Genomic DNA, 11,890 nt, shown 5'->3' on the forward strand with positions numbered 1-11,890 from the left:
TTCTTTTCGGCTCCATGTCCCACTAAGCCAGCCACCCCCTAGACCAGTCCTTCCCAATCACATAGCTGTGGAAGGCCTGGTTTTACTTCATGCATATCAACCAGAACAACATATTACAACAGACTGAAGCAGAGGCAGGTACAAGAATCCAGCTGCCTACCATTATAGACATTTACAAAAAATGTAAAACAAGGCCACACTTCTACTAATTTTTGTTGTTTTGGAAAATACAGTTATTATTCTATTTTAAAAATATGATGCTATGGGCATTCCCGTCATGGCACAGCAGAAATGAATTCGACTAGGAACCATGAGGTTATGGGTTCAATCCCTGGCCTTGCTCAGTGGGTTAAGGATCTGGCGTTGCCGTGAGCTGTGGTGTAGGTCGCAGACACAGCTCGGATTTGCTATTGCTGTGGCTGTGGCTGTGGCTGGCGGCTACAGCTCTGATTAGACCCCTAGCCTGGGACACTCCATGTGCCACCAGTGCGGCCCTCAAAAAGGACAAAAAAAAAAAAAGAAGAAAAAAAGGACAAAAAGACACACACACACACACACACACACACACACACACGTACAAACAAAAAATGATGCTATGTTAACATACCAGGAGTTTTTTTTAATTGTTACTTTAAAGGAATTAATAATGAATATTTTTAAAATTTGTCATTTAATGTTTTTACTAGAAATTCAGTGTCAGTAGCTACTTTTTTTTTTCTTTTTTCTTTTTGGCCATGCCCAGAACCTGCAGAAGTTCCCGGGCCAGGGAATGAACCTACACCACAGCAGCAACCGGAGCCATTGCAGTGAAAACACGGGATCCTTAACCCGCTGAGCCCCAAGAGAACTCCTAGTAGCTGAAACTTTGAAAAACGAAAGCTCTTTCGGATCCTCAATAAATTTTAAGGATGGAAAGTGTTCCTAAGAACAGAGAGGGTAAGATCTAAGATCTAACATGGCAGTTCAAGCAGACACAGGGTCTCAGAAATGCCCAGCCCTCTCTAACTACTCATGGTTTAGTTCCTCGCCCAGTGTGTTGCTGGAGGTTTTGCTTTGTTGTTTTTTTTTTTGTTTGTTTTGTTTTTTGTTGTTGTTGTTGTTTTTGTTTTAGGGACACACCCGCCACATATGGAGGTTCCCAGGCTAGGGGTTGAATGGGAGATGCAGCTGCTGGTCTACACCACAGCCACAGCAACGCCAGATCCAAGCCGCATCTGAGACCTACACCACAGCTCACAGCAACACTGGATCCTTAACCCACCGAGCGAGGTCAGGGATCGAACCTGTGTCCTCATGGATCTTAGTCAGGTTTGTTAACCACTGAGCCATAATGGGAACTCCTGCTGGAGTTTTTAAAACATTAAAAAAGTAATAATAAGAAGAAGGTCACATGAAGAATTATTACTGTTACAGAAATGATGATTATAGAAACAGCCACTAGTTATTTTATAATCAGTAATAATATAAATAAATAAGCCTAATACTTGCCATAGAAATAAGAATAGAGAAATGATTTGGGAATTCTCTTGTGGCAAAGCAATGGGTTAAGGATCTGGCATTGCTGCAGCTATGGCACAGGTTGAGACTGTGGTGTGGGTCTGATCCCTGGGCCTGGGAACTTCCACATGCTGCAGGTGTGGCCAAAAGAAAAGGGTGGGGGGGAATTATTTCTATAATATGGCTTTCAGTAAAAAAAGAAAAGAAAAGAAAAGAAAAACTCAGATACTCAGAAAAGATACAAAAGCAACCACCATTTAAAATTGCTCCTGGGGTCCCCAGGTGGTTCAGTGGGTTAAGGATACAGTGTTGTCATTGCAGTGGCGCAGGTTCAATCCCTGGCCCCAGAAGCTCTGTGTGTCAGAGGCACAGCCAAAAAAACACCCAAAAAAAAAAAAACTGCTCCTGAATATTTTCCCAAAAGGTCCACTCCTTTCATTCTCTCAAACGGCAGCTCCGAGGAGAAATTCCCGGTTACTCCATCCACAAGCAACTGCTCTGTCCTCCAGAGTGCCACAGCACAGGCGCTCAAACTTTTCTTGAAGCCCAGGGAGCGCAGAAGAGCCTATGAGCGCCTGCATACCGAACTCGTAAGTGTGCACATTGAGCCATCACAGATTCGGTTATCGCCACTGGAGGAGAGGCCAGCCAGAAACCCACGTAGTCGTCCTATAGCGTTGGGCCCTTAGCCCAAGCTCAACATCATGGTCAGCCAAAGACTTGGCCATCAGTCCCAGTGAAAACTGGCTGTACTGGATTTTCTTAGAGATGGGAAAGAAGGCCCAAGTTATACATATTGGTTTGTTTATTTGCTTTTTGTGGGGTTTTGTTTTGTTTTGCCACACCCACGGCATGTGGCAGTTCCCAGGCCAGGGACTGAATCTGCGCCCAAGGCAGCGACCCAACCCACTGCAGTGACAATGCCAGATCCTTAACCTGCTGCATCACCAGGGAACTCCATGCATATTGTGTTTTATGAGGAGTTTAAGGAGACTTAAACATTGACATGTTTTGTTTTTACACTAACTTTGAACCCAACACAGCATAAAATGTGGCTCCACTGTAATTTTTTTTTTTCTTTTTAGGGCCACACCCGAGGCACATGGAGGCTCCCAGGCTAGGGGTCAAATCAGAGCTGTAGCTGCTGGCCTACACCACAGGCACAGCAATGCAGGATCTGAGCCACATCTGCAACCTACACCACAGCTCACTACAACTGGATCCTTAACCCGTGGAGCAAGGACAGGGATCGAACCTGCATCCTCGTGGATGCTAGTCAGATTCATTTCCACTGAGCCACGATGGGAGTTCCTCCTTTTTTAAAAAAAATTTTTTTGGGGGGGTCTCCACTGTAAATGAGAAAGGGACAAGACCTCTGAGGCCTACAGATGCTGTTGGAAGGCCATGACAGGTGGGTGAGCCCACGAGTCCTACACGTCCACGGTCCTATCCTCTGGTTGGGGTTCCTGGCCTCCACCCCGGGCCATTCTGGGGTGGAGTACCTTGCTGGTGAAGGTTGCAGGTGCTGCACTAGGACCCAACTGAACCACCAACTCTAGAGGTGCACCCTGCAGCCGCTGCCCTGGTGCCACACCCCTGCCAAAGCCTGAGCTCTCAGGGAGAGAAAGGAAAGGAACACGAGAGTGTTGGGAGGGGTGGGGGGAGCTGGAGGAAAAGCTTGTTTGCACCGTCGTTGTCGAAGTTAGGGCGGCTGTGGTCGGGCTGATTCATCCAGGGCTCCCCAGAAAGGTCGGGGCCCCAGCCCCACCTCGCAGAGCTCACATCGCCACCACCCACTCCTGCTTCCTGGGTCGTGTGTATGCAACACCTGACCTGCCTGCTGGGGCAGGGTGGGGCCCTCTTTGCTCGTTCCCTGCCATCTTGCTCGGCTCAGGGGACAATCCAATCTTGGGTTGAGAACCCCGAGGGATGGAGGTGTCCCTGGGCCCTCCTGGGGGATGTGTCTCCACACCATCGTGCTTCCGCTGATGGGCAGGTCACACACAAGTACCCTATCAAACACAGAGATAGCCCGGGGCCTACTGGCCTGCTCTCCCATCCTGTACTGGGTTCAGGACGCCTCAGCAGGGAAGCTGCTATCACCTCACACTCGTTCATGTGGGCACACGTTCATGGGCACGTGTGCACACACACACGCAGTGTGCATGAAAAGTCTGACTCCAGCCAGAGCTCTTTCGGCCACAGGGCTCGGTGACCTTGGGCAAGTTACTCAACCTCTGTGCCTCAGTTCCTTCCTCTGCAAGATAAGGAAACGTAGAGCATTCTTGGGAGGAATAAATGAGAGGTGGGCTCATCAATATGCATATTTATTATAAGCTCACTTACACAGATACCTACTGTATGTAGGCTCTTCCAGCAGCACCAGCACGTGCAAGTATTGGGCAAAAATATGCGCTCATCTCTCCCAACATGTTCGCCACCACAGGCTGGCAAAGAAATGAGGGTTCAGAGAAAATTCACATGCTAGAGGCCCACAAGAAATACCAAAAATGACCCCCAGAAGCTGTGTCAGAGGAGCAGCAAGAGAGAGGCAAGCCTTCTGAGGACCTCCCACCCCAGGAGGCCCCAAGTTCATGGCCCGGTTGTAAAGAGTGTTTTGAGTTAGAACCCGGCCTGGGCAGGAAAAGATTCCGTTTCCTTGGAGACCAAGAGGCTGGAGAAGGAAAACTCCACCTGGTCCCAGAAGCAGGATTCTAACAAAAGACAGAGGCTGCCCCTAAGGCCAGCAGATACCAGCTGATTGGAAAGAAAAAAAAAGAGAGAGAGAGAGGGCCGGGGGGGGGGGGGGGACTAGAAGGTTCCACACTTTGGCCCATCCTTAGCCACCCAGGACATCTGGGAGTTTGTAACCCCAAGATCCTCTCTCACTGGGATGAGAAGAGATCCCACCTCTGAACAGCCACCAAGTGTGTGGCTCTGAGTAGATCCTGCTTAGAAAAAGGCAATGGGGCTGGAAGGAAGGGACAAAGCCGCCCTGACTCTCGGGGGCCCGGTGTTAGGCGGCCACGGCACAATCCAAAGACAGCTTGTGACATCCACTTGCCAGACAGGAGGAAGTCCTCCCCAGGGTCTTACTCTGAGCTGATTCCTCGGCAGCCAGCAGACTGAGTTTAAGAAACTGGAGCTTAGGAAAAAGCCCATGAAGAACAGAGGCCTTCTTGGGGAATGGCAGCCTGGGGGGGCTCCGTGCCCCATCCTCCCCTCCCCTGGCTGGCCCTCTGCTCCTCCCGCAGCCTCCAACACCAGCTGGAGCCCAAGTTGGAGCCCAGGGTCTGCCTCTGTCGGAGGCCCCACTCTGGCTTCCTTTCCCAGAACTCAGGGGGGCCCCCAGGGGAGGGGGCAGGAGGCGCAGCCTGGAGGGAAGAGAATGCAGAACAGGAGGGAGGACGAGCTGGAGCAGACGTTGGGGCCAGAGCTGGGAGTTTCTGGGACAGTCCCAGTTTCAAGTATTCTGTCCAGCTGTCTGACCACAGGCCAGAATTCGTGGGCCGATTTTTATTCTAGAGAAAAAGGATGAGATGAAGTCATAGGTGGGATGGCGAGGGCAGAAACCAGAACTGCCTCCCTGGTTTTGGGGAGCCCCACGCCCAGCCCCAGAAGCTCAGCCCGGGAGATGACTGTGACAATGATATGATGGCGACAGAAATTTCATGTATAAGGGCTTCTGACCTGCTTGGCACCTGCCAAGGCTTGGAGTGCCTTACCTCCTGAGCCTATGAGTCCTCAGAGGCCTGGCCAGTTCATCCTGCTTAGAACTCCCCCTGGACAACCACTCCCGACGCCTCAGCCCCGACTCTGGGTAACCTCTCCATGCCTCAGTTTCCCCTTCTGTGAAAGCATAATGACAGTGCCTCCATCACAGAGCTGCTGTGTGGAAGGGCACACACACAAAAATCACACTTGGCACATGTAAGCACTCAACAAACATCAGCACCATTAATCCTCTCAACGACCCCGCAAGGCAGGGACTAGAGTTACGCCCACTTAACAGGTGGGGAAACTGAGTTTCACACAAGCAGGAAGGAGCCAAGCTAGGATTCAAACCACAGTGCTTTCTGCACTGAGCACAGGCCACTCCGTGAGAGTGTGGATTCGTGGTCACGTGCACAAACTTTACAGCTAAATGGCCTGCGCCTCAGACTTCCTCCTGCTCAGCCACCGCCCAGCTGTGAATGGAAGCCACCTGCTTAAACCTCGAGGCCTTGGCTTGCTCTCCTATAAAACCGGCATCCTGCCTCCCACAGTTGATGCGAGGGGGAGCAATGAAATACTTCAGGGCTTGGAACATGCTGGGTATGTTCGCACTCTCTGGGCCCGGCCTCCACAGCGCCCTCTGGACACGGGTGTTGGAACTGCACCCTATCCTGGCACATGCAGGGACCCTGACTGCTGCGTTGGGGGGGCGGGGGGCTCTGGGCCTTTCTGGGAGGCAGGAGGGAGGGGTGGGTAAGGAACAGCTAGCAACAAACAAGGCACCAAGCAACCCCTCTGCTGCTTCTCCTTCCTAAGGACAACGCCTGGGCTCCTGCTGTCTCTCCTTAGGAGTGGCTGTCCTGGGGGAGTTCTAAGCAGGGTGGGAGAACTGGTCAGGCTGCTGAGGGCAAATAGTCCTGAGAGGTGCGGCTTTTGAGGACCTTAAAAAAGATGACATGACGGGGGGGGGGGGGGTCATGCCTTTGAAGGCTACAAAAGGCCATGCCCACGATGGCTGCTGGTCTTGCCTTCTGTTCCTATCTTCAGGGCAAAGGAAGGTCAGGGTGGGGAAGGAGGGGAGGGACCTGGGGAAAGGAGCCTGCCCCAGGGGCGGAGGCCGGCATGTTCTGGCTGCAACCCAGAGGAGACCTGAGAGCGCGTTTTATGGGGGCTGTGCTGGGTCAGAAGTGGCTCCCTGAGTCCTGGTGTGTAGCTAGCTTGGGATGGGGCTGGGGAAAGGCCCCAGGAAACCAGCTAGCTGGTGGCGGAAGGACCAGGTGGCGCTCTTGAACCCATTCAGCAGCCCAGGAGCCACACGCTGGGCAACAGCACCACCTGGTGGACAGATGGGAACCACCATGGGCCAGGGAGTAGCGTGCAAGGAAGCCGTGAAAAACCAATCATTTGGGGAGGCTTAGAGGTGAAGGGGTTTTGAGAGCTTCCGGAGGGCAGAACCCCCTCCCCAGCAGGTGCTCTAGATTCCCTTAGAGAGGAAGTCACTTCTGCAGAAGGGGATTAGGCAATTATTTGTTAGACTGCGCTTATGCTTTTTGGAAGTCTGCCTCCACCAGACCCCTACCTGGGGGTGCCAGAGGCAGCCTTCAAATGTTTGAATGCAGCTCCAATATCCCTCCTACATCTTCTCCCCTGTGCTTCAAAATTCCAGAGTTTGGCCTCAACCTTTCACCCACTGCATCTTCCGTTCCCTCGGTTTTCTTTTCTTTCTTTCTTTTCTTTTTTTTTTAAATGGCCGCACTAGCCTGAGCCAGGGATTGAATCTGAGCCGCAACTGCAGCAACTCAGGATCCTTTAACCCACTGCACCTGGCCAGGGATCGAGCCCGAGCCTCCACAGTGACTGGAGCAGCTGCAGGTGGATTCTTAACCCACTGTGGCACAGCAGGAACTCCAGTTATCCTATTTATTTATGTATGCATGCATGCATGCATGCATTTATTTTAGGGACGCACCTGCGGCATATGCAGGTTCCCAGGCTGGGGTTTAATTGGAGCTGCAGCTGCCGGCCTACAACACAGCCACAGCAACTCCAGATCCCAGCTGCCGGATCCTTAACCCACTGAACCAGGCCAGGGGTCGAACCCACATCCTCGAAGACACTATGTTGGGTTCTTAACCTGCTGAGCCGCAGCAAGAACTCCTCCTTTTTTCATATATTAACTTTCAGAGAATCTCTCTTCCAATTCTATACCCAAGTCGCCCCCTCCCAACACTAGCAGCACCATTTAAAAACATCTTTAGATCTCAACCTCCTATCGTGTGGGGTCTGGTATGCTGAAGACGTTGATGCTCTGATGTGAGGGTTAAATAGACCTCAAGAGCTCAGGCTCTGAAGTCAGACCAGTGTTCAAATCTGGGCTCTGCCACCTACTAGCTGTGTGACCTCAGGCAAGATTCTAAGCCTTTCTGTGCTTTAGTCTCTTCATCTGTAAATTGGGGATAGAGGCATTTACTACCTGGAGTTATGGTGAATATTAAAGGCGATAAGGCAGGTGGAACACATAGGACAGCTCCTGGCAACATCATTTGGCTCCCAAGTGGCCATTATAACCACACTGTCCAGTGTTTGAGGCTGTAGGGAGTGCTTTGGGGAAGAGGGAGGTGAAAGGGCAGAGACGAGAAAAGACTTTGTGAAGTTAGCTGGCCTTTCCTAACCAGCACAAATCCGAGGTGAAATCCAAAAACTGAGTACCTTGTTGCAAAGCCATTTCCAGGGGTGTCTCTGACTACTCTCACCCTCTCCAAGACAAACACACTGTAACGGAACAGGCCTTGACAGCTCTGTGAAACTCAGTGGGTTTAAAATTTAAATGTCTTTGAGGGCAAGAGAAACACACCAAAATAAACACACCTACCACTCAGCAGAGAAAGGGAAACTTGGCAGGGGCCCCAGAACTTTCCCCACCCCCAGCGCTCCCTAAACTTCCTCTTGTGGTTTCTCAAGAGTACAACCTGTTCTCAACAGAGAAGGCAGCACCGGGGGCGGGGGCCTGTGCCAAGGCTGCCACTGCACCTCACCCTATTCCCGGAGAGGGAGGGAGGTGGGCGTGGAGAAGAGCAGCCTGGAGGTCTACCTAGTTCTGACCGTCACATCCCGCTTTACCTGCGACTGACCGCGGATCGGCCCCCCTCGACTCCTGGCACTAACACCCCACCCCCAACACACACCCCTCCCTCAAAGACAGACACTAAAGGTGGTGTGACTGCAGGCAGAGAGGGGCAGCTCCTGGGCCTCCCCAGATCTGCTCTGTTCAGAGGGCTCATGTGAGAAAGCGAGAGTTTCATGAAAGGGATGGGAAAATGGCTGAAAGCCATAGAACTTCTGTCCTGTGGCCTGGTCCCCAAGAACCCAGGGGCAAGGTCCCAGCCTGCCTAGAGGAGGGGGGTTAGATGCTCTCATGCAACTTTGGGAGGCAGCAACTGCAGGGAGGAAAGGTGCGCATCTTAACATTGATTCCGCTCTCCGACCATCCTCCCTGCTCAGCTACCAACTGGGATCCATTCCCTTTGGAGTCTAGAATATGAGGGTCTTTGCTCTTGTTACAGATTCCCAACAAAAGAGGTAGCTTGGTTTCCCATCTCCCCAGATTCTGGCACATCACCTCCTTGCATCTTTTTTGCATCAAAGGCTTACTGAAAAACACACAACACATGCACATTCAGGAAAACACATAAAACACACACACACACACACACACACACACACACGGCCATGAGCAAAGGATACCAGCTCTGCGTTGTCCGGATAACCCTTCTCCAGGCCTCCTGGGGCTCCCTGAAAATAGCACCAGCACCCAAGCTCAGCTAACAGATTGCTGCTCTCCTTTGTATCGCCCGAGATACAGGACCACAGCTTCCTTTCAGAAACATCTAAGCTCCTGGCTCAAGGCTCACATCCCATGTGGTCGGTCAAGGAGGCAGACTGGCCTAATGGTTAAGAACAGGTCAGCTGACCCAGGTCTCCCAAGTCAAGTGACCTGGGTTCAAATCCCAGCCCTCCCATTTACGCCTGGTGTCCTCTTTAGGAAAATGGTCGCTGTGCCTGTTTCCTCAACGAGAAGATGGAGATGATCCTAGCGCTCACCTCACAGGACGGGCAGAAGAATTAAACCAGACATCACACCAAAACCATTTAGGAGAGTACTTGACAGTGCTATAAAAGCCCTAGCTGTTGCTCTGGACCCTTTAGGGAAGTAAATGGCAAAGAGAAGACACTTGGAGGTCATGGGCTCAAGGACTGGACAGACTGGGTTCCTGCTGGAATTCTCAGAGTCGCTTTTGATCCTAAAGTCCAGGGGAGCAGAGGCTCTGACTTGTCAACCATTATGTCCTGTGCAGACAGTGTGGCCACAGCAAACAGGTGTTGGATGGATTAATCCATTGCTGTGTCAGCCATTTCCCAAAGGAGCCTGGGGACTGAAAAAGCAGAAGAACCTACAGGGAAGCATGGGGGGAATCCAGTTCTCTTCACTCTCTGGTCCCAAAGAGAAAGGGCACAGCGCAAGGACTTGGTAGAGGACGCAGTCCCAGCATCCAGGGACGGGGAGTGGGTGGTGCCCCAGGACTGTGTGGACTGTTACATCACCCCTGGGGTGGACTCTCCTAGCTTCGTCCAGCTGGAAATTTCTGGGTTCTTGGGGACCAGCCCGGACACATGCCTTTCCCTAAAGTCATCCTGTTACATTCCTATCTCTTCTTCATGTCTAGACAGTGGGTTAAAGAATGCCGAGACGGCTTCTGGGTGCCCACTGTTTTCCAAGGCCCAATGCCACAGTCAGGGGCGAGTCCAGCTCTGCAGAATCAATAAGTGCCCAGCAAAGACTTCCCATCACACCTCTGCCTGGGGACTAGTCATCATTCAGAAGCCAACTCAAATGTCCTCTTCTCTCTGAAGCCTTCCCAGCCACCCCAACCTGGCACCTTATCTCTGGTGTTCTATGACCCAGGCTAGATCACTGTGGACAAATAACATCACTGCACCCTCAGCGCCCACACACCATCCCAGACACATACTAGGCGCTCAATGTGTGCAAATGAATACCGTAATGCTTTCTGAATAATAGCAACCAATTTCCTCAGTTAATCCTCTTGTTGACACATTAAAAGACACAGAAGAGGCTAAAGCCGTCACTTGTGTACCCCCGCAGACACCAAAGGGACCCCCACTGAGAGGCTCCTCCTTCCAGTCCTCTGGCCTCCTCCCTCAGCCCTGGCTGGCAGGAGGACCCCCAAGGCTCGCTGCCCACACTGGGTCTGCCCCCCTACTGCCTCCCACCCCATCTCTGAATTATGAAGAAGGACGACAGACAGCCCAGTGAAATCACTAGGCTTCCAGATCAGTTTGAAGAGGGCCTGTGTGGACACAGAGAAAGTTCAGAGCTTTGGGGGAGCTCTCTGCCCTTCAGCCTCTGCAACTCAGAGAGAAAGTGAACCGAGCTTTGAGAGACATCGAGGAGGCTGATCAGGTCGCCACCTCCGACTCCCCGCCCAGGTGTCCCGCCTCAGCTCGAAGGCCCCAGCGAAGCGGGGAGATGCTAACATCCATCTATCTTGGCTTCTCCAGCCTTCAAGCCTACCTCCTCGGCAGGTGAGCCCCCCGGAGCACTGGCCGTGGCCGCAGACACTCTCCCGCCGCCGCCTCTGGTTTCTGTCTTTGGCGAGGTGGGGGGTCGCCACCTCCAGCCGCGGGGAGGGGCGTGCACCCCTCCCCCAGACGCCCAAACAGAACCAGTCTCCACCGCCGCAGGCGCGGCGTGTTTACAAAGTCGGCGCCGCGCCGCCAATCCCGAGTTTAAAGCTGGGCAGGAAGTGGGGAAGGGGGGGCGGAGGAGACAAAGGGGCTGGGTGCTCTGCTCAACTCAGGTTTGGGGCCCGATTTCTCCGGGTGGCTCACCCCGCGCAGCGACCCCGACCGTCAGACCTGCCCCCTGTGCCCCAGGTGAGGGGACCGGGCGCCCTCCACGCTCAGGTGCGCGCGGCGGGGCAGGCGTGGCGCAGGTTTCCCCGACTTCTGCATGTGAGCGTTTTCTGCTCATCCACTCGCCACGCAAGAAATAAATAACATTAGGCGCTGCTTCTTGACCTCTTACTCTCAGTCTGCACAGTGATAAACTCTGTGTATATTAGCTTATTCCCTCCCCCGCGGCTACCCATCCCACCCTAGTTTCACAAAAGAGGAAACTGAGGCAAAGTGAGGTTAGGTAATTTGCTCGAAGTCCCACAGCTGGCGAGTGCTGAGATTCAAACCCAGCCTCTGCGACCTGCCGGGCACCCGCAAACGGAGACAGACGAGGCGCGGTGCCTGAAGGACCCCCATCCAGAGGGGCTGACCCGCGAGTGAACCGCAGAAAACCACAGGCACTGCGTAGACTCCACGGCCTGGGAGTGAGGCGGGCACCGGACAGCCTCCTACCGCCGACGCCTCCCGGCTCGCCCCGCAAATACCTCAGGGTTAATTGAGGGCGAGAAGGCAGCCGGATGCAGTGGCACACCTGGATTACGTGACTGCTGGCTCTCGTTCCAAGTGGGCCATTGGCTGGCTCTGGGTCCGTCAGCACAAAACAAAGCTTCCCCAAATATCCAGGCTCAGGAGACTCACTTGGAGAACTTAAGAATACAGATGCCCAAGACCCCTCCTCCAGAGAGTAAAGTCATGGGGATCC

At 52.9% G+C, this 11,890-nt stretch overlaps 1 protein-coding gene across 2 annotated transcripts in view; it reads right to left on the reverse strand.

Annotated features, from left to right (window-relative positions):
- The window catches only part of CCND3 (cyclin D3), a 96,515-nt gene extending 84,678 nt beyond the window's left edge, over positions 1-11,837 (reverse strand). The window contains exon 1 of one of the 2 annotated variants that reach the window (XM_047796941.1): positions 11,720-11,837. The gene's annotated coding sequence lies outside the window, so the exon portion shown is untranslated. Of the gene's footprint in view, positions 1-10,804; positions 11,021-11,719 lie in introns of those variants that run through there. The other variant, XM_047796942.1, reaches the window with a different exon arrangement.
- Positions 11,838-11,890: the final 53 nt, after the last annotated feature.

This window comes from Phacochoerus africanus, chromosome 9, assembly GCF_016906955.1.
Source record: "Phacochoerus africanus isolate WHEZ1 chromosome 9, ROS_Pafr_v1, whole genome shotgun sequence".
NCBI classification, from domain to species: domain Eukaryota; kingdom Metazoa; phylum Chordata; class Mammalia; order Artiodactyla; family Suidae; genus Phacochoerus; species Phacochoerus africanus.